This window comes from Podarcis gaigeae (genome assembly GCF_964106915.1).
Source record: "Podarcis gaigeae genome assembly, chromosome: 6".
Lineage (NCBI taxonomy): Eukaryota > Metazoa > Chordata > Lepidosauria > Squamata > Lacertidae > Podarcis > Podarcis gaigeae.
In genome coordinates, this window is record NC_139682.1 from 30,828,892 (window position 1) to 30,852,303 (window position 23,412).

Consider the following 23,412-nt stretch of genomic DNA (forward strand, 5'->3'; position numbering starts at 1 on the left):
CTTGGCTGCCCGATGGTAGTTGGATCAGGAATATTATGGTATTAATAGCAGGGTCGCTTATAATCCTTTTGCTTTTCTGCTTTTGTATTCCCTGCTTGATGCAATGCTTGCAGAATATGATGGGAAAAGATGATATCCCACACGATGGGACCTCGTGTGATTGCTTTTATGAGAGAATATAGACCCATACCCCAGAACGAATCTAAGTAATAGATTGTTCAAAAGAAGAGGAGGGAGTGAAGGGAGAAGGAAGGGTTAATAAGGCAAAGAAGCTAAAAGCTGTGGTTAGGCAGAAACCGCAAATGCGTCAGCTCTGTAGGCCAGAAGTTGCTTCCTGTTTTCAGCTCTGCAGACTGGGAGCTGTTTCCTGTTTTTGTGCTATCTGTTTTAGAAATATTTTAGAAATGCAAGACATACATGCAGGGTATGAGAAGGATTTCTCTCTACCTTCTCTGTACCATTGTACCTTGTAGGGGTTGCTCTCAAATATTTCCTGCAGTAAATTCCTGTACTAATCCTGTTTTTGCAGTTGCGGCAGTTTAGCAAACAATGGGTGTTTGCTAAACTCAGGCAGGTCAAGAGTCCAGCTTCCTGCCTTACCAGCTAGCCAGAAAATTGCAGCTGTTTGCAAATTTATCCAGCCTGCCAAAGAGGTCTCACTCTGTCTTTTATAACATGCATTTGTTTTCATATTTCAAAACTACAAACCATGTTTGGGCGCCTTGGTGAAAAGGTGGTTTCTAGGGGGATGCATACCCCTAAACATTTTGTGAATCTAGTGGAAGAAACTAATTTTTAAAACTTTTTAGTTTCTTCCACGGCGAATCATCACCATGTTTCCTGCCATACGCTTCCTGTCTTAAGTAATGCAAAGATAAGAAAAGACACGTATGGGGAAGTGCTTAGCTAGCAGAAAGACACGTATGGGGAAGTGCTTAGCTAGCAGAAAGACACGTATGAGGAAGTGCTTAGCCAGCAGATAGATGTGCCATATAAGGGAATAAGTTGAACATTTGCCAGCTGATTGGGAAAATTTGAGGAAGGAATGGGAGGGGGGAAATGCTCAAAAGGTATAAGAAGGCTTGCTGAAATGTATTTCTTTACAGCCAGCTTTCAGGAGGTATCCTGCTGGTTGTCTCTATGTACAGATTGTCTCTGTGCATAGATTTCAATAAACTTTTTCTCCAAAGAAGATTTTGCTTTCCTGGTACTTTTGTTCCCTCCAAGGTCCAGGGATGGCGAGGCTGATGGATCCCTAGGTAAATAAGGCTTCACCATCATCACCCACACAAAGCCTCTCCCCTCCAACATTGACACAACACTTGTTTCACAGGTAAGATGCCTTCTAGTACTAGAGCTTGGCTGTGAGTAGGGATATTATTATTATTATTATTATTATTATTATTATTATTACTAAACTGTCCTTCATCCAAAGATCCCAGGGAAGTTTACATTACTAAAAGGGCAATTTACAATATACATTAAAAGATACAGAAATGGCCTAATAACAATGAAATAATAGCAACACACAATAATTAACAAGACACAAAAGAGAAAATGTATTAGATTTCTCAAAGCTCTTGCTTAAAATATACAAGGCACAGATGGGAGAATGATAAGAGAATGAGAATAACTATCAAGGGTTAATTGACTTTCAGTTGTGTTATAATGCTTTTTCTCTGCAGATTTAAACCCACTGGCATTTAGGGATATCTAGGGCTGACATAGTCGTATAGAAATCCTGCTAAGGCTAAATATGAAATTTCAGTAAAGTTTTCATTGCAATCAGCATGCTTGGGAACTTGGCCACTTGTTACATATTTTGCAAGCGTTCAAGGCATGGGTGATTACTGACTTGCACGCCATTTTCAGCCCCAGAAGTGGGCAGAACAGGGCAGGGTGGGCTTATGCATGCCCCGACAACACACAGTATGACCCAAAACGCAACACTGCGCAAATGGGGAGTTGCCTGTACGGTATTGGAATTTGCTACTCAAGCATTTTGTGAAGAGTTTGATGCTCTTGAGGTATAAAAAGGATCAGTGCTGTGATGCCCTTGAAAGATGACCAGCTGTGCTAATCTATAGGCTAAAGGAGTCAAGAGAAAGGGGAATCTATGGCAGGCCAGTCTGGAGGCTACGGGGGGGTCATCAGATGATGACCTCTCTTTTTTCTCAAAAATAGTTGCAGACCACTGAGTGTAAACTGTCAGATAGATACTTAATAATTACATATATTCATGTAAGAGGATAGGGGTTTATTCTCCTCACCAGTATGCCCCATTTGCTTTAAGAAGCAGAGCTCCCCACCCCAGTTTATACACAACAGAGGCAGACCCAAGTTTCAGCAAATACTGTCATCACATGTAGTTTGTGTCTCAGAGATCATACAAGGCACAGATGCCTCAAGCTTGTGGTTTCTGCAGCTGTTCTTAAAAAGAAGTTCACATTCTCAAGCTACCTTCCTGACCAAAAAGAAAACTGGCCAAAGAAAATAAATTTGCTTTGCATACTCCACCTGTACATCTTTGCAATGCCTCTGAAGACATAAAGGGAAAATACTGTCAGAAATATTATTGGCATACCTTTTGACAAATCAAAATTATTAAAAACTAACAATACTGAAGCAGGAAACTCAGGTCTTTGTTATAAAAGTAAAGCAACTTGTAGCGTGTAAAGGTTCGCGTTTTTGGTTATGCATGGAGTCAGATAAACCATGAGTCTAGGTTTGGAAAGAATGCTAAACCAAAGAAAGGCTTAGTTCTAGGCTAAGGAGAAAAGGAGGAGCTGAGCGGTAGCTATTTTTCCTGTGAGTATCCACATGGTAGTGCAATTGCTAACGTAGTAGAAAAATCAGCTAGAGAACTAGTACGGCCGAGAGCAAACAGAGGAAGCACAAAGGCAGCCTTTTAATAAATGGCTTACACCAGAGTCAGACTTCATTTATCACATTTGTATTCCATCCCTCCTCCAAACAGCTCAGGGTACATGGCGTTATCTCATGCTTTCCTAATATCAGCCCTGAGAGGAAGTCTGGGACTGGCCCAAGGCCACCAACTTAGTGGTCAAGAAAGAATATGAAATCAGATTCAAGTCTATTCTTCCATCCAGCATATGACTTGGGCTCTTCAGTTAGTACAGTGTGATCTGGGAAAGAGCTAGTCATCATCATCATCAGCTACGTGCAGCAAGAATGCCTAATAACAAGAGAGAGTGAAATAAAATTTGTGGAATACAGATGAGAGAGGAAACTGTTTCTAACACAAACATTCAATGACCATTGTAACAGTACTTTCCAGGTAGTATTCTGGTCCACAGCATGATGAAATAGAGTACAGTGGTACCTCTGGTTACGAACTTAATTCGTTCCAGAGGTCCATTCTTAACCTGAAACCTTTCTTAACCTAAGGAACCACTTTCGCTAATGGGGCCTCCCGCTGCCACTGCCACACGATTTATGTTCTCATCCTGGGGCAAAGTTCTTAACCCGAGGTACTACTTCCGGGTTACCGGAGTATGTAAACAGAAGTGTTTGTAACCCAAGGTGTTTGTAACCCGAGGTGCCACTGTACAGCTGCACCCCACTAAACCATGCAAAGCTTAGCTTCACATTGCATGATGAGAAAACACATTGTAAAAATGTTTGCTCAATTTATGATATTTAGTTAATATTTACCACAAAGCCCTAAAAGCAGTCAGTCACATTCTTCAGCACCTTTTAAAATGTGACTTTCATCTTACATGTAAGTATTTTCTTGAACCACACACTTCTATAATAACTGGCTTGATTATTTTAGTTTAATGTTTACTACTGTATCATTTTTGTGTATGGCACCTAAAGTACTTTTGACAGATGGTTGGGATGTAAATTATGAAAATAAACAAATAGGGGGGAACTTGCAAGCCGTACATATTCATCTGTTCTTGCTGTGCATAGATGCACTGGAAAGCTACAACTGAATGGTGCCTCTTAGGGCATGTACACCAAATGTGCATCTGCAGACATCACACGCACCTAACGTATGGTTTTCCTCCTTTCCCCCATATACTTAGCACTCACATGACTGAGAATGTGTGTTTCTGTGTGTCTGTTTCAGTCAATAGCCAGTAGAGAATGAATGTATATGAAGTGTCTGAATACTCTAAAATGCTATTACAGTGGTGCCCCGCAAGACGAACGCCTCGCAAGACGAAAAACCCGCTAGACGAAAGGGTTTTTCTGTTTTGGAGGCGCTTCGCAAAACGAATTTCCCTATGGGGTTGCTTCACAAGACGAAAAAATCTTGCGTCCCCCAGCGGGTTTTTTTTGCTTTTTTTGCCCTTTTCCTAAGCCGCTAAGCCGCTTATCAGCTGTTCCGCTGATAAGCCACTTAACAGCTGATCGCTGGAAGCCGCTTGACAGCTCTAGCACTAATCCGCTAAGCTGTCAATGGGCTTGCTTCGCAAGACGAAAAAACCGCTAGACGAAGAGAATCGCGGAACGGATTAATTTCGTCTAGCGAGGCACCACTGTATTATGATTATGTTAGTACTATGATATGTGAAGGAAGACTATCACCTTTGAAGTGGCTCTTAGAAAGCAACTATTGGTGATTTTCTTTCGCTTTGATACAAATAGTTGAAGAAGAAATAGCACACATTTCAGGATGTTTGAATGTAAACAAGAGAAACACTAAATCAACCTTAACCTCTTAGTTTTGATTTTCTGAAACACATTTTTATTCTTTTTAGACATCAGCAATTCATGTGTGCACCAGTGCTGAGATTTATAGTATGATACTATGCATCCTTACTCAAAATTCAACTATATTTAATAGGGCCGTAGTAAGTGTTCATAGGATGGGCAGATCACATCACAAACCAGTAACTGTCTATACCATTATTTTAATAAATTTATTGCTCTCTGTTCCACTAAAATAAGTTCATAAAGCAGCAAATTTCACATACAGCAAAAATGTAAATAGAAGCAATCCGTAACAATTGAAATACAAATGAAACTGAAAAGACAAAAACAAATTGCATCAAGATAATCACTTAATAGCCAGGAAAAATCTTTCTATAGCAACGTTGTCCCAGGCCTGGCAGCAGAATGAAAGCAAAGAGCGGTTTGATAGATATTTCTCAGAAGAGAATTCCAGAAGACAGTAGCCAATTATCAGTCATAGTCAGAGCAGATGTGTTGAAATTAATGGGCATTAATTAATTCAGGTCCTTTAATTTTAACAGGTCTACTCTGAGTACAACTCAGTAGAACCCAAAGATTGAGTACAGTACAGAAGAGTCCCTTTTCAGTTGACCTAGCCAATGAACCCACAGTACTTCTGTTCCAGGCCTTTGATTGGTCCACTGGGAAGAAATTCTTCCTGTGCATTTCTATATAAGCCAAAAAGCCCTTCCAGTAGGTAATACATCTACTACAACAAAGGTCATTATTTATATACCGCCCATCTGCCCCAGCCACTCTGGGCAGCTCCCAACAAAATATTAAAAACATCAAATGAACATAGTACAGTGGTACCTTAGGTTAAGTATTTAATTCGTTCCAGAGGTCTGTTCTTAACCTGAAACTATTTGTAACCTGAAACACCACTTTAGCTAATGGGGCCTCCTGCTGCTGTCGTGCCACCGCTGCATGATTTCTGTTCTCATCCTGAAGCAAAGTTCTTAACCCGAGGTACTATTTCTGGGTTAGTGGAGTCTGTAACCTGAAGTGTATGTAACCCGAGGTACCACTGTATGCATTCAACTGCCTCCCTAAAGGTATCCGTGTCACCCAGGAAATGGCAGCCGCAGTCTGAAAAGGTCCCTTCCTGGTTGACATGGAGAAGCTGTTTTCAACAAAGCCCAGTGACGGAAGCACGCAGCTGTGTTGAGGCAGCATTGGGTGTTGAAATTTTGAGCCCAGGGCAACTGCTCCTGTGCCCCCACCCCCACGCTACACCATTGGCCTGAATTCTAAAGGGAGACCTCGCAGTACCAGGTGGTCAAATGTTTCCTGCATGATACTGGTGGCAGGGAGGAAAGTGACTATGTTTGAATTGTTCTCAAAGAAGCTACCAAACCATCCAGCTCATCACTGTGGCCTATCCTAGCCACCAGGAGCTCTCCAAAATCATAGAATCGTAGAGTTGGAAGGGACCCCAAGGATCATCAACTCCAACCCCCTGCAATGCAGGAATATGCAGCTGTCCCATGGGGGGTCGAACCTGCAATCTTGGCATTATCTGCTCTATACTGTGACAACTGAGCAATCCATGGTCCCAGACAAAAGATTTTATTTTGCTTAGTGGGGTTAGAATTCAAACATGTTATCTTCCTACTTGTAGCTTGAAGTAATACTGCCCAGGAAAAGAATTACCACTTGATATTTACTGGTGTGACTAGCATACCCAGAAACCAGTGCATCTTTATTTTTTTACTGTACTGAATGCTCTGCTTCCTTTACTCCTTTACCACACGTAAAGGTAAAGGGACCCCTGACCATTAGGTCCAGTCGTGGCTGACTCTGGGGTTGCGGCGCTGATCTCGCTTTACTGGCCGAGGGAGCCAGCGTACAGCTTCCTGGTCATGTGGCCAGCATGACTGAGCCGCTTCTGGCGAACCAGAGCAGCGCAAGGAAACGCCATATACCTTCCCGCCGGAGCGGTACCTATTTATCTGCTTGCACTTTGACGTGCTTTCGAACTGCTAGGTTGGCAGGAGCTGGGATACAGCAATGGGAGCTCACCCTGTCGCAGGGATTCGAACCGCCAACCTTCTGATCGGCAAGTCCTAGGCTCTGTGGTTTAATCCACAGGTAAGGTAAAGGTACCTCTGCCTGTACGGAACGGTCGTGTCCGACTCTAGGGTTGTGCGCCCATCTCACTTAAGAGGCCGGGGGCCAGCGCTGTCCGGAGACACTTCCGGGTCACGTGGCCAGCGTGACGAAGCTGCTCTGGCGAGCCAGCACCAGTGCAGCACACGGAAACGCCGTTTACCTTCCCGCTAGAAAGCGGTACCTATTTATCTACTTGCACTTAGGGGTGCTTTCGAACTGCTAGGTGGGCAAGAGCTGGGACTGAAAGACGGGAGCTCACCCTGCCACGGGGATTCGAACCGCCGACCATGCGATCGGCAAGCCCTAGGCGCTGACGTTTTACCCACAGGTACCTGGCACCAAATCCAGCACCATTTTTGCTGCTGCTTCTCCTTCAGATAAAGTTTTTTTGCTTGATAATTTTTTTCTCCCAAGCATACAGTATGTTAATTTCATGAAACATTTATTTGGCGCCTCATTTGTTTTTAAAAAAACTCTTTGAACTACTCTTGAACGGATTACGGGAGTAACTCTGCAATTGACATGACTGTCACAAAGGTGAGCCAATCAGCAGTCTACACAGCCAGATTATCATGGAAAGAGAAAGAATTGGTTGTTCCCAGTGAGGAATGCTAACTTACACACACACACACACACACACACACACACAAAAGGCAATCATGAATGCACACCTTATGTAGCTTTCAACAAGAGATTTCAAACTATCCTGACAAAATCTTCTGTTACTTACAAAAGCTCAAGCCTATTTCCATATCTGCCTCTTTGAATGAAAGTCTACTGCCTCTAATCTCCTCCATCATTTTATTAATGATTTCTCTTCTTGCATTTGGCTCTCCTTTCTACCACCAAGTTTTGCAAATGCTAAAGAAAATGAAGAGATGCATAATTGTAATGATACCAGCTTCATTAGCAAAGATACATGAATTGTAGTTTTTATTTTGTAAATTTGTTTTTTGTGTGGATTCCAGTTTAATTAATTAATTAAAAACAGATTTACAAAATACAAATTTACACAAAACAAATTTACAAAAGAAAACCTTAAATTCATGTATCTTTGCTAATGAAGGATAAGTATGAAAGCAGTTTTACGTTCAGCAAGTGGGATGATGGACAAATACAAATAAATTAAGTTTTGTAGCAAAGTCTCAGAGCCCCATGCTTTCAAGACATCAGAGAGGAAACATCCCAAAGAGATTTAGTGATTTCATCAAAGGTCCCACCAGGGATTGCAGAAACAATCTCTCACCAAGGAATACAAGGAACAGGTTGTTCAATTCCTGTTTGGTCCCAAGAGATACAACATCTCAGCCACTCCCAATAATAGGGTGCAACTTTGAACAATACTACTGAAATTTCTCTTTAAAGGTAAAGGTAAAGGTACCCCTGCCCATACGGGCCAGTCTTGCCAGACTCTGGGGTTGTGCGCCCATCTCACTTAAGAGGCCAGGGGCCAGCGCTGTCCGGAGACACTTCCGGGTCACGTGGCCAGCGTGACAAAGCTGCATCTGGCGAGCCAGAGCTGCACACGGAAACACCGTTTACCTTCCCGCTGGTAAGCGGTCCCTATTTATCTACTTGCACCCGGAGGTGCTTTCGAACTGCTGCTCAAAACAACTTAGCAGTACCACTGTTCCACCTTGGAACTTTATGCAAAATGACAGGATAATACATGTATTATTAAAATATACAGGCAACACCTTGCAGTAAATGACAGCTGTCATTCTATGCATCACTTACATACTATGAGTAAACCCAACTGAACAAAGTGGGACTTATTTCAAAGAAAACAAGAACAGGACAGTCATTTTACTTAAATATGGTGTTCCAAACTAACAGCAGTTGACAAGTACACGCTACATTTTTTAAAAAAAAGAGGGACCTCTTTTTCAAGTTAAGTCAAGAAGCACTGTATCACTGACAGAACAATCCTGCACACTTCCCCTTCAGCATCAGGATAATATCCCTGCAATGCTACCAAAGCATTGCAGTAACAAGGATACAATGGAGAAGCAGGCCATGATTCTTCATCCTAAGAACATGTTTTTCGCTCAGCTAAAACTTAGTTCTCACTAGATGTGGTAAATCTGTGTCTGGGCTATAACTGATTTAGATGGGTTGAGGAGCTGCTCATCACTGAATGGTTCATACCACAACCAACAAGATCCCCAGGCATGCACATCCAGATGGTGGAGACCTCAGGCGCATCCTGGCACCCAGGCATCTTCACTTGGTCGCAAGTGGTCAAAAGCCAGGTGCAAAATGCACCTGGCAACTGCCTAATTTTGAACACTGCCAACAACAACAACAAAACCCTATTTCCACATAGAAAAGCTGATGTCAAAGGGTCTTCGAGTTCTAGATTTGTCAAGACATGGGTTCACAACCAAAGTGAGAAATAAGCCTAATCTAGGGATCAAAGATCTAGGGATAAGCCTGATCTAGGGATCAAACTAATAAATTTGAAAAATCTATGCAGGCTAGCAAATACTTACTTACTTACTGTTTTCATTTATTACACATTTATTTCATATTTCCTCCAGGGAGCTCAGAGAAGCATACATTCCCCACATTTCATCTTTACAACCATGGTGCAATGTAGCCAAAGCTGAGAGGCTGTGACTGATCCAGTCCATCAATCACATTGACACTAGACTGGCTCTCAGAACATCCTACCCTGCTGTCAAGAGTAGCATCGCAAATATCAAATGCTTCACTAGTCTCATACGTTCCCAACTTTATTTAAAGTTTTGAGCGATTATCATAAAGGCAAGTCAATACAGAGAAAAAGCTTGGTATATTATAAAAAATGGTTTCACCAGCCAGCAACAACGTATGATTTATCCCCCCCCCTTTTTTTTTACATTCTGTTTGGGAGTGTGTGGGTTTCCCTTTGACTTCTTATAGCATTTAGACTGAGAAGCTTATTGATCAATGCGAAGAAATCCATTCCGATTACCAGTAAAAAGTCATTGGTAGAAGACATAAAGAATTCCCCAAAGAAGTGATCAAAATGATGAGGATTACGGCTGCGTAATGAGACTACAAGTTCACAGGGAGACAGCGACAACAGAGTGAATGAGAAGTGACTCTAATGTGACTTGCCATGCCTCTTCTATTGCGACTACCACTGCAAAGTCACAAAAGATCTGTGTCTGCTCTGCACACAGCAAAAGAGAAGGAACGGATCAGCTGGCAGCACCGATAGTTGCCGCTTTTACAGCATAGAAAGCCTTGCTCATTAATTGCTTTCATTAGCAGATTTCATTTGTGTTTTCCAATCCACTTCAGGGTTAGAAGATGCCCTTGCTTGCCCTAGGTCAAGAAGCTGTGGGTGATGATATTCCAGATTTGAAATTAATGAGTTGTTTTGCTGGTTGCAGTGTTAGGAGACTGGCAATGAATTGACATTTTGCTACAATAGTGGGGGAAGTACAAAAATGTCATCAAAATCACAGCTTGTATAGTATCAGTCTAACGAATGCCAGTATGCCACAGCAGAGATGCTTCTTATCTGCGGTCTTTCTTACCACATACTGGTAGCAGACCAGGTCTATAACCATTCTTTAATATGTAAACTTCATACTCCATGTGGAATCCCAGGTTATTGGAAAACACTTCTCTCAATGATAAGTCCCATTTCAGTATGCATCACCTTGTACTACACTTATACTTTTTAAGTCACTAGTCCACAGGGACAGTGTACACAATTTGCAGGTTCCAAGTCTCCCCCTCCAAGACAGACACACAAACACACAGCCATGCAGGCTTGCTGTGTACCATTTTTGTAAACTCTGGAATGCTTACCGAACACGTCTCATAGCTCAAAACATACAGCGCTGTGGCGGTCACAAAATCAAACAAGATGGGGAGTTGCTCTTTCACCCTGGGAATTCAGGGCCTCCCGATTTGCTTTTTAATCTGCAAATATTTACAAGCCCTCTACAAAACATCACTACCTCCCGGCGGCATAATTCGGAAGGTGGCAACACGGACGCAAAACAATGAAAGGAGGAGTAGAGAGAGATGGATTGAGTTTCCAACTCTCCTTCGATGCTAATCTCTCCCTAGCCCCGGAATTGCACCAAACTTGGTCATGGTTGCAGGAATGCACATGACTCATGGCCGTATTGTGGATGGATCTGTAAAAGAGGCAGGTGGGCTGGACTGTGCGTTGTGTGTGTGTGCGCGCGTTTCTGTGCGTGAGCGCCTCGGAGGGAGGGCTGTGGGGGGGGGGGGGAGAAAGCAAACTGCAGTGCGTGGGACTAGACCCAAGGGGAGTCGCAGCTGGGGTTGGACGGCGCATCCTCCCGATCGCCACCCATGCAAAACAGTGGGCAGGCGCAGAGAACTTCTGGGGGTGAGAGGGTCAGCGGCGGCAGCCCCAGCCCACAGCCTGCCTGCACACAGGGGGAGAGGGAGGAGCTGCAGATCATCTTCCCTCCCTCCCCCATCCCCCGCTCGCTCTCCTCCCCGAGCCTTGCGCTTTAAGGGGGAAGGTTTGCGCTGCAAGGGGAACCTGCGGGGCATCCCTGCTCGACTCCACATGGGCATCCTCTCCCTCCTTGCAACTCTGCGCAAGGGCACCATCACACGCAGCACCCCCTCCCCCGGCGCCCAGCTCTGCTTCCCAAGGACAGAGCCTCGCCAACGCCATGACAGTGTCTGAGAGGAGAAACTAAGCGCTTGGCAAGACCCCCCCCTCCCCGCCCGCCCGCCGGCCGAGCCCGGGCCGCCTGACCAGCCGGCGGCTCCTTGGCCCCTGCCGCCTGCCCTGCCCGGCGAGCGCAGAGTTCATTCATAGGCTGGCCCCGCACCGCCTTGCGCACCCCGCGCACCCCTCACTCGCGCACGGCGCGCCAATAAAAAGTTCAGAGCCCAACTTACCTAAAATGGCTCCTGCAGCAGCCAAAATACAAACAGCTATTATTTGGTGAAGTTTAGCCCAGACACCCTGCAAGGACAGCCTAGCCTGGCCCCGGCACGCCCCCGCGCTGCAGCCACTGGCCACCCGCAGCCCCCCGGCGCCTGCCATTGGAGAGGCGGCCCGTCAGCCAAGCGCAGCCCGCTCCAAGCTTGGCTGCAGCGCGCTTATTGCTAGCTCCATTGTGCTCCTATTTGCATTGATGTGATCGCTGCCGGGATTGGCTGTGGCGAGGACCGAGCATTCCCCCCCCCCCCGCACCCTCCCCGCAATTCCTTTTGCCTCCCGGATCTGCAGCCCCGGTCCTTCTCTGCCCTGCCTCCCGCCCCCTTCCAGCTCTCCAGCTTGGTTGCCCAACGCAACTGTAGCTGCAACTTTCCAAAGGCTAGCAGAGGAGAGAAGGATTTCGCCCCCCACTCCCGTATCCTCCAATCAAGGGGTTTTTTACTTACTTCAGTCAGCATTAAAAGCGGAGGAGAAGAAGGGAGGGGAGGAGAAGCGGGGGAGAACCTCTCCCCCTTTGCATTCCACGTCTTTGCTCGCTTTTCATGTCCCGGATGTGAGATTTCCTGCATTTAAAGCACAGTGTCTGGAGGTGGAATGTGCAACCTCCGAGCAGGACGATGCAGGTCTTTTTTTGTCGCGTGTGGGAAGGAGAAATGGGCACAATACTGGGGTGAGGGGAAGGATGCCAACTTTCCTTTTTCTAAGAGATGTGGGGTAGCGCCAATCTAGACGAGCTATTCCTTAGCGTAGCTTTCCTCTCCTCCCCCTCAAAAAAAAATCTGGTGAGTAATGGTTGCAGTGGGAGTTAATCAAACACATTCTGAAGACCTTTCTTTTGCTAACTGGTTTTAATGTTATTTTATTGGTTCCAGGCTAATGTGCGCAGTTGATACGCCGGTTGAATGGTGCACCTATGGAACATTCCTGGAAAAGAAACATTGAAATAAGACCTCTTGCCTTCTGCCAGTTATGTTATTTTCTTTCCCCCATATGTAGGCTGGTGAGTAGGGTGTTACTCTTTGGAAAATATGAACAAGCTGATACAGCATGAGCAGAGTAGATCCTTGCCAAACATCTGTACGCCGATTCAGTCATGGAATTACTTCACAATGTGCCTAGTGCCCAAATTCACCCACATTTACCACAGGGACAGCTCAGTGCAGCTTTGTTGTGGCATAGCAGAAGTGGATGGACTTAGCAGATGAGGGGCATGGCACAAAGCAATCACACCAAGTGCTTCCCCATATGCTAAACGTGATGGTAGGGCCCAAGTTTTGCATGAACCAAGTTTCTGGTTCAATTTCCGATACTTGCTTAAGGTGCTGCTGCCTATTTTTGATGACCCAGCTGTAGAAGGAATGGATTGCTGCAGTTCTGATAGAGATACAGCAAATGTATAGCCTATATAGATGAACATATATGGCTCACCAGGCCCAGCATCCTGTTCTCACAATGGCCAACAAGATGCCTGTGGGAAGCCCAAGCATGACCTGAACGCAACAACATCCTACCAGCATTCAAAGCTGCTTTGCTAGAATAGATGGTCAGAAGCAGACTCACCATAGTATGCAGATGAGGAGAATGGTCAGTCAGGGACACAATACTGTAATGTGATTCCCCGTCCTATCTTATATGGACAAGTCACCTTAAACCACCAATATTCCAAAATCTCTCCTTTTGGAGAGATGCATTATTCTGAGGGTCAAAGGAATGGGTAGGATATGAGGTGTTTAGACAAGTTGTATAAAGACAGTGAAGGGTTCAATAGAAGAAGCTGCCTTACACCAAGTCAGAACATTGGTCCATCTAGATCAGTATATTCTACACTGACTGGAAGTGGCTCCTCAGGGTTTTGGATGGTTTTTTTTCACTCCTACTGAAGATGCTGGGGACTGAACCAGGGAGCTGTATGCAAAGTAGTTTCCCTGCTACTAAGCTAGAAGCCCTTCCCCAGTATGAATATGTTACACAGTATGCCTATGGATACATACACCAAAAAAGGACGTTCTAGGTGAGAAGTTGATTTCTTGCTGCAAAATTAAATACAAATTATATTTTTTAAAAAAACAACAACTGTGTAAGACCTCCAACTGGAGTACCACTATCATCTGGGAGTAGATGATCATACCCATGCTAACTAGGGAGTTGCCCACTTATCTGGTCAAGCTGATCCTTCTGCACAGATCCGTTCAACCAACATTCTGAATATGTCCATTTGGTCATATAAATCAGTCCTCAATCAAATTAAGAATAGACCAAAGTACCAAACAAAGCTGCAACTTTTCCAAAGTCATAGAAGCATGCTGCTACCTACATGGGAAATAAATACGTCTGCTACACTGATAGAAACTGCAGTAAGGAAATCTCAAAATACTAAAGTTTGCAAACATTTGGCTAAAATGTTATAGTTCCGTGTTAGAAGTTAAATTTTCTAGTTTACATCTTCAGACTTCCATTTTCTCAGTTACTTCTATGAGGTAAGCTGAGGAATTGGTACCGGTATATTGCAATAGATTCCTTTTCCCGCCATTTACAGCTGTTGTCATCAAGAAGGTACACTGCACTACTTATTTCTAAACACATTCTGTTCTGTACTTCCATTTGTCTGTTATAGTTCTTCTAAATCCATCTTCATATTATCACACTTATTTCCTTTACTTTCTTTCAGCTCTTGTTCTGGACAGATTTACCAAGCATGTCATCTTCCTTATTTCTCCAGACATTGTACTCAAATTTCCGAAATAAATGATGAACTGAGTTACAAAATACTTTGCCCTGCAATTGTTCTCATCTAATGCCTTCCTTCACTATCTCCTACACATTCATTTTAAAATATGAATTTTACTGATTTTTTTTAACATATGGCACCTTACATCCTTTATCAGTTGCAATGCACAATCATAAAGGTAAAGGTACCCCTGCCCGTACGGGCCAGTCTTGACAGACTCTGGGGTTGTGCGCCCATCTCACTCAAGAGGCCAGGGGCCAGCGCTGTCCGGAGACACTTCCGGGTCACGTGGCCAGCGTGACATCGCTGCTTTGGCGAGGCAGAGCCGCACACGGAAACGCCGTTTACCTTCCCGCTGGTAAGCGGTCCCTATTTATCTACTTGCACCCGGAGGTGCTTTCGAACTGCTAGGTTGGCAGGCGCTGGGACCGAGCAGCGGGAGCGCACCCCGCCGCAGGGATTCGAACCGCCGACCTTTCGATCGGCAAGTCCTAGGCGCTGAGGCTTTAACCCACAGCGCCACCTGCGTCCCACAATCATACCTGGGTTCAAATAAGGAAAGTTTCATATATTTTCTGCATGTTAAAGAAACCCTGTGCTTCCACTGTAGAAACCCAAGCTATTGTTTACGTGGCCTATATCGTTTACTCTTTCTATTCTTAGGTAAAGGTAAAGGGACCCCTGACCAGTCCAGTCCAGTCCAGTTAGGTCCAGTCGTGACCGACTCTGGGGTTGCGGCGCTCATCTCGCTTTATTGGCCGAGGGAGCCAACGTACAGCTTCTGGGTCATGTGGCCAGCATGACTAAGCCGCTTCTGGTGAACCAGAGCAGCACACAGAAACACCGTTTACCTTTCCACCAGAGCGGTACCTATTTATCCACTTGCACTTTGATGTACTTTCGAACTGCTAGGTTGGCAGGAACAGGGACCGAGCAACGGGAGCTCACCCTGTCGCGGGGATTTGAACTGCCAACCTTCTGATCGGCAAGTCCTAGGCTCTGTGGTTTAACCCACAGCGCCACCCATGTCCCCTTTTCTGTTTTTAGAGATCCCATCAAAAATAGTAACTGGTTCCGTTCTTAGAAGATCACTGCAGCAAATAATATCATGGTCATGTAAAGAAGATGACATAATTTTGGAAGTCAGCTTTACAAAAGGCACCATGCTAGATCTTTCATTTTAGTATTAAAGAATTCCAGGAGATGAAATCCAACTGCTGCTGTCCGTGTGCTGATAAATGGGAAATGAGGTGAAACTGTAGATCAAAAGAAACCAGTAACATTTGTTTTACATTCTGTTGCTTTTGTAACATCTGTGACACTAGCATCTGAGTAACTAGAAGTGTCTAAATGTCTGTTTCACAAGTATTGTTCAGATCTTTGGAGAATTTTCCTTATCAAATGCTGCATCTGAGATACAGATATAGATACAGATATAGATATGCCTACTATGGAAAAGCTTGTGATCCATCCCCTGCCCCTTCCCATTATCTTATTATATGAGATTTACAAAAATACAACTACTACTGTTTTTTTAACGAAGTGTCCATAGCCCTGTTGATTTTTTGCACACTGCCAGTGACTGGCAGAACCTGAGTAACGTTTCAGCAAACTAGCAGTCAACAAAAACTGCATCCCTTATACTATGGGCAAGAACAGTTAAGCCACCTAGCTATTTTGTCTATTGAGTGTCAACTTGGAAGAGAATTTGGGGAAATTATACATGCTTTTGCAATGAAAAAACCAGAAAAATAAAAATTTTAAGTTATTGGTAACTGGTTTATTTATCAAATGTGTGCAGTAATGTTCTTACATTAGTATAAAAGCAGAATGCAACAGACTGCTGATGGAAGCACATTGCCAATAACATGTGACACGATTGTAAAAACATTCTTCGCTGGCTGCCCATCTACTACCGAGCCAGGTTCAAGGTTCTTGTATTAATTTACAAAGCCCTGAATAACCAAGGTCCAGGGACTACCTGGACCCTTATATTCCAGCTCAGTCACTGAGATCATCTGTTAGGAGCATCGCTGCTTGTCCCCCAAGTTCTACAGCTTATGGGACTTCAACCTGAAATCAAGCCTTTCATGTCATTGATCTAGTTGAGTAGGGTGCTCTTCAACTAGCAAATTAGGAGGTGTATTCTATATTAGCCTTTGAATATTTGCTGCAAACCTTTCTGTAATAGCTGGTGATCTGTTTTAAATTTTAATGTATTTTTATTGTGGTCCTATAATGGTTGTAAACAACTTTGATTTTTTTTAAAGAATGAAATAACGGTACACAAATATTTTTATAAAATAAAGATAACATCAACAGGATAATATTTTTATTAGGAGCAAGAGCAACAAAGTTACAAAATAAAAATCTTTATAAAACTCTTCTTCAAGCCGAATAGTATATGAAACAAAAATAGTGAATGATTACCGTATTTTTCGCTCTATAAGACCACAAGTTTTTGGAGGAGGAAAACAAGAAAAAAAAATATTCTGAATCTCAGAAGCTTCTGGGATAGCTGCACAGCCTGCATTCGCTCCATAAGACACACACACGTTTCCCCCTACTTTTTAGGAGGGAAAAAGTGAGTCTTATAGAGCAAAAATACGGTATTTTTTTCAGGTGGATGGTAGAAAAGCCGTGAGATTGTAGGTGTAGGGTGGGACAGGGGCCTGCATTACAAGTTTGTACTCACCAAAATGATTCTTGAGCTCTGTGTTCCATCCCAAGGGAATGAAATATAAAGGCATATTTGACAGCTGCCCCCATAAACCATGTCAACTGTCTAGAGATTTGTCAAAGTCTGAGCCTCAATATTTTCCAGAATCTACTATAAATCTTGGTGCATCGATGTTTGATATGCGTTTGGACACCTCTAAAGATAACCTAACCAATTTTTGCATAGCAATTCCAAAGATCAGGAATAAAGTTTTTGTCTGTGTTTAGATACAACTAGATGCCATTTTGAATCAAGAAACTTTTTAAACACCAAATCCTATCAGCTCTAGTTAGCATGGCCAATGGTCAGGAATGATTAGAGTCATAGTACAACCACATCTGAGGGACGCGGGTGGCACTGTGGTCTAAACTACAGAGCCTAGGGCTTGCCAATCGGAAGGTCGGCGGTTCAGATCCCTGTGACAGGGTGAGCTCCCGTTGCTCGGTCCCTGCTCCTGCCCACCTAGCAGTTCGAAAGCACGCCAAAGTGCAAATAGATAGATAGGTACTGCTTCGGCAGGAAGGTAAATGGCGTTTCTGTGCGCTGCTCTGGTTTGCCAGAAGAGCTTAGTCATGCTAGCCACATGACCCGGAAGCTGTACATCAGCTCCCTCGGCCAATAAAGCGAGATGAGCGCCGCAACCCCAGAGTCGGTCACGACTGGACCTAATGGTCTGGGGTCCCTTTACCTTTACAACCACATCTAGAGAGCCACAGGTTAGCCTCCCACTCTTCCTGCTGTTATTACAGTAGTAGTGAAGTTGAACAAAACAGAATTTCTGAACAGCTGCAGCTGCTTGTGAAGAGACGAGAAAATCTGTATCTACTGTAATGATCTCTTTTGCACAATTATCATGAGCCCCGACACTTCAAAATCCAAAAGAGATCCAGGAAGTTACAGAGCTGTCTAATTGCTCCAATAGTGAGAAGTTTCGGAAATTAATGAGAAATATTATCCATGCTAAGAAGAAGAACAACAACAACCAAACTCTCTTTTTCTCCAATATCTATGCTTTTTAATATAGTTAATATAGTTGCAACTTGCAAGTAATGCATGAAACACAAGGAATGGATAATTCATGATAACTGCAGGGAAATGAATCATAGCTAGAATGTGGGAAAACCAAACAAACATTTCTTCTACGTGTACTTTGAATATGGGACATAGTCACCATGGAAAACATCGCTCATCAGCAGTCATGGACATGGCAAATGTTGAAGATGTTCTAATGACACCACTCTCAATTATATATCAGCATAACAAGATGGGGCAGCCTATAAACCAAACCAAAGTACGGATTATTTGTATCTCTTTACTTGGAAAAATGAATAAATCCCATTTGTGAAACACTCTGGCATGCTGTTTATTTTGAGACACTTTTGTTATGTCTCTCTTTTCCAAAGTTCTTTTTCTCCCTTTGGTTAATTCTTTGCTATGTTGCGCAAATAATTGAGAAGATGACCAAAAACTAAACCTACAAGAGCAAACATGAGGCAGACCCTTACGCTGTCCCTTCCTTTTCCAGGTTGTGCTTCCAATTCCAATTTTCTGTGCATTGCATCCTTTCTTCACTAGATTTTACAGAGAATCCAGGTGACATGGTTGATAACAAATCGTTGCATTGCAATGGTTTTTCTGTTCTACCCACATGGCAAGTTTTTAATGCAATTTCAGCACAAGCCTGTCCAGTAAGGACATGCAATGTGCTATTGCGGCTTTTCAGGGCTTCTGTGCCTTTAATTAAAGTTACCTAGTTGCCAGTTCTGTCCCTTTTATTGCTTCCTGCTGAATGCAACAGTGAGCTTAGTAAATAGCCTGCTATTCGGCCCTTGAACAGTCTTTTGACATTTCTGTCAAGGGGCTTTAATTATTGGCTCCTCTTTTTCTTTCCATTTTCCTACAGCTACATAGTGCTATCTCACTATATGATAATTTTTAGATCATATTGTGCTATATTATATGTTGCGTAACACCTCCATTTTAATTCCCCTTCCAGCTGGAAAAGCAGATGCCTCACCAATATTGGAAGACTCTAGTGCAGGACAGGAGCAACCTTTTCCTTAACTTTTGGTCAACTTTGCTGCTCTCACTGTGCTACTCACTGCATTTTCTGCCTCTATAAGTGCCACTGAAATAAATATGCATGGTCCCCATGTATGAGTCCAGTAAATTATGCCTTTTAAAATTTGTTGTGATTTGAAGTATTCCTTACTTTATGGCAGAGAACCCAAAAAATATTATTTCTTGCTGTATACAGCTTAGCGATCATTATAATTAAGTGGTATATAAATTGCCAAAATCAATAAATAAAAATTTTAAAATGTGATGTGCTCAGGTGAATTTGTAGCCAGGATCAGTAGAGTAATCATGGTGTACTCAAGAGCTTGGATATATTTGTGGTAATTCTGCCCCCACAGTTTTATTATTTGTTGAATTTCTATCCAACCCTTATTCCTCAAGGAGTCCAGGGCAAGAAACAGATAAACCATTTAAAAGAAAAAGGGGGGGCAAACAAAAAACACACACACCAAAGCAATAACATTCCAAAACTGATTAAAACATTCTAAATCACAATAAAAACATACTTCTATCCAATTATCTTGTGGTTGCCAGGAACAGAGTTTTTCAGCCACCAAAGGCCTGGGTAAACAGGAATGTTTTCAAATTCCTCCTGAAAGTTAACAATGATGAAGACAGGTACACCTCACTAAGGAGAATATTCCAAAGCCAGGCAACCACCACTGAAAAAAACTTGTTACAGGTCAGTGCCAACCAAGCAGCCCCTTTCAACAGTTAGGACAAAGGGCAGTCCTCTGAAGGAGTCTTCCATTTGAAAGGTTATTTAGTTTGTCCATTTTGAAAATAAAGCCCCTATGAAGGAAGAGCAGGGGCGCTGAAGATGTCCATTAACAGCACCATGACAGCAGACCATTCACTTGGTCACAATATTTCTCACTATGGGGAAACATATTTCAATTTAAATTATACCAATTATGTGTAAATCTTCATCTCTCTCTCTCTCTCTCTCTCTCTCTCTCTCTCATTAACATATGCAAAATTTTGACATCTGTGTCCTTTTTAGTCTTTTTTGGGTGGAGGCAATGCCTTTTGTCTTTTTTGGCAATGTGTAAAATGCCCCCTCCCCCAATGAACAACACACACACACACACACACACACACACACACACACACACACACACCTGTTTTTTCAAAAATCCCATCAGTTGCAAAATAAAATTTCCATGAACCATTGTAGAGAAGAGTCTGCTGTTGAAGAAACCCGAACCCCAAGTGTCCTTGGACAGGCAGAGTTTGTGTAGTTCCTTGGAACCAGCACCCTGTGTAAGGTAAGAATCTTACATTCTAAAGAGCATTGAATAGGCATATTATTTGTTTTAAAAGGCTGTTCTGTTTAAAAGCTGACATTTTCTAAAATGAAGAGGCAGTTTTTTCTTCCCATATTCAATTCTGGGGAAACCCATAATGTCTCGCTTTTCATTTGGAATGTACAGTATATTTGTTCACACAGCCAGAAATACAAAACAGGACAGCCGTATTATTTTTCAGCAGAACGTTAAATTCTGAAGAGAATATTGATTATCCATTCCTTCTGAATTATGTAGACTGGGGGCCTGTGTGTAGGAAGTTTTAATTTAAGCTTTGGGTATATTTTAGATGCTTTAACAAACATTAAATGGTGATAATAATTATTTTGACAAGTCTCTGGATAGACAAACTTCTGCTGACAGTTATAAAGGATAAAAATATTAACATAGTTGTATTGATCTTTCAGTTCTCATGAATAAACTGCTAGCTTCATTTCCTTTGAGGTGAAGATTCGTTCTTTTAACACTTGAGACTTGTACCTGGTAAGGCAACAGTAGTTCAGGCCATCATTTCAAAATTTTTAATGATTTCTAAGTCCTGGAACACTTTCAGAAGCAGCTAGGTATGGACCAGTGGCAGTCAGTTTCTTTTGACAAGTGTGCTGTGAATCAAGTCCAACATATGAGACAGCCCTGCTGTAAAGAGCAGTGCAGTGCAGGCCATCTATATCACCCAATCCATCCACTGCCTTGGGATAGTTTTATCTTTGACCTACAAAGCTGAGGAGCAGGCAACAGCACAGCACTGAGGAAGCAAGCGAGACTGAAAACTGACTACTGTAAAAGGCCCATGGGGCTTCTCTTAGGCCTTCCTACAATGGAATGCTGTAGACCTCTTCCACTTGTGGCCAGGGCTGTCTTACCCATAGACGCTAGTGGTGCAGGGCACCAGGGCACCAAGTTCTGAAGGCTGCCAGGTGAGAGTCCGGGGAACACCGAACGAGCACGCTGAGTGAGCGAGGGTGTGTGCGCCGCTCGCGCTGAGCATCAACTTGGCCTTTTCCCTTTTAGCCTGCAGGCGCTGAATTCTGCGGGGCGCCAGAAGGCTAAAAGGGAAAAAACCAAGCTAAAGCTCCTGGAAGCAGCGCAGGCCCACTCGCTCACTCGGTGCAGGCCTGCTCACTTGGTGTGCTCACTTGCCCAACGTCTTCATCTTTGAGCTGGGCATCAAGCGCTGAGGATCACCATGGGGCTGGCTCCCCTGGCCCACTCGCTGCCCTCACCTGCCTCCACCATGTTGCGCCAAAACAGGACTGTGCTCAGAGCATCTGCCTGCCATGGCCACCGCAGCATGAAGTGGCCAGCTGTTCCAGGAGGTGCTGCATCCAGCCTCCGCCTCTTCCCTGCCCTCCAGCCACTGCCCGCCTCCTCCAGCCCCACTGGCAATGCTGTCCCGTCCCAAGAGGCTTCCTCTGGCGCTGTTGGTGTTCCTTCCCTAAAAAAATGCTGACAACTCTGGGGAACCTTTCCTAAAAAAGGTCAACAGCTTATGGTTCCACCCTTGAAAAAAGGTTAACAACCCTGGGAAATGGGGGCAGGGGGGCGCCAGAAGGATCTTTGCACCACAGCGCCGGATATGCTTGAGACAGCCCTGCTTGTAGCAATGAAGCCAGCAAGCTGACGACACACATTTTGGAGCCTCAAATAAGGTTTGCAACATCACTGTCTATACTCAGTCTTTAGTCACCTTGGGGATTTAAACATCACTTTAGAATACAACTAAAAAGCATGTTCCACAAGATGGCATCTTACAAACAAGCAAGCAAATAAATGTGTCAAAGCAGAGAACACAGCCCTATTTGATTTCAGCTTTAGAATAACAGCACTACCTTTCATCTATTCCAGAGGATTTGAAAACTGATTTATTATATTGTGGGTTGACAACAGCCTCCCCACCCCAATCCTAGACCACCAGCTAATACTGTATTCATCATTTAGCCTTGGGCTACAGGGAAATAACAAATGCAATGATCGTTTGGGAAAGAGCTTTGGGGACTGAAGGGATCAAATTAGTATTCAACGTACACATTTCTAAAGTCAGTACAGATGTCTAAAGCTCTCCTCACAAATATGCATCTCTGCCTGATTTTATGGCCTTATTTGTGTCCCTCATGGCTGCATACCATGCATTCAAGAACTGCTGTGGCTTTTGAGGAAGCTGATAGGGAAATGCTATCTTGCTTCACCAATAAGAAAGAATTTCCAAACTTTGTTGTGGCAACCATTTACATATCCTCCAAGTCAGCCAAAGAGGGAGTTCAGGTTGCCATCAAGGCAAATAAAGGTCTGGCACTGCCCATTCAGGAAACTTCTCTGTCAAATCCCGGCCGCCAGAGATTCATGACAGAATTCACTTCCTATGCAGGTTGCTAGCTGGAACCAGAGACAGCTTAATACCTGTTTCTGCCTGAGGTCAGATGGGCTCCCTCCATATATAGAAGTTTACCAGACTAGCACTCTAATTTTACATCTTCAGCAGTAGTGATGGTGCCATTTCCTCCAATGCACCTGAAAGCTTCAAAGGTGCACAGCAGGTCACCTGGCTCACATAGATTGGTCCTCCAAGAGAGGGGAATGGACAAGGAGCTAATGAGTACTCATATTACCACCCTATCTGCCACAAAGGCAGCACCTTACTCTGCTTATTATGATTCTTTTAAAAAGTATTCTCATTTTTCACACAGAACGGTTATTGACATAAGCACATACAAAATGCAGTAAGAATGGTGAGTGCAAGAAAGAATATTTATCTGTAGAGCAGGGGGTTTACTGAGCTGTGCTGACAAGCTAACATAGGAGAAAAACTTATACCAAGTCAAATAAAAGTGAATTATTT

The 23,412-nt window shown here is 43.5% G+C and overlaps 2 protein-coding genes across 8 annotated transcripts in view; one reads left to right on the forward strand and one right to left on the reverse strand.

Moving 5' to 3' along the window:
* CHD6 (chromodomain helicase DNA binding protein 6) overlaps positions 1–12,364 on the reverse strand; it is a 110,592-nt gene extending 98,228 nt beyond the window's left edge. For 3 of the 7 annotated variants that reach the window (XM_083746410.1, XM_083746409.1, XM_083746405.1), the window contains exon 1: positions 11,701–11,825. The gene's annotated coding sequence lies outside the window, so the exon portion shown is untranslated. Of the gene's footprint in view, positions 1–1,322; positions 1,392–10,620; positions 10,921–11,700; positions 11,826–12,189 lie in introns of those variants that run through there. The other 4 variants (XM_083746411.1, XM_083746406.1, XM_083746408.1 and 1 more) reach the window with 3 other exon arrangements.
* The window catches only part of SLA2 (Src like adaptor 2), a 247,460-nt gene that overhangs the window by 52,451 nt on the left and 171,597 nt on the right, over positions 1–23,412 (forward strand). The window lies entirely within an intron of this gene.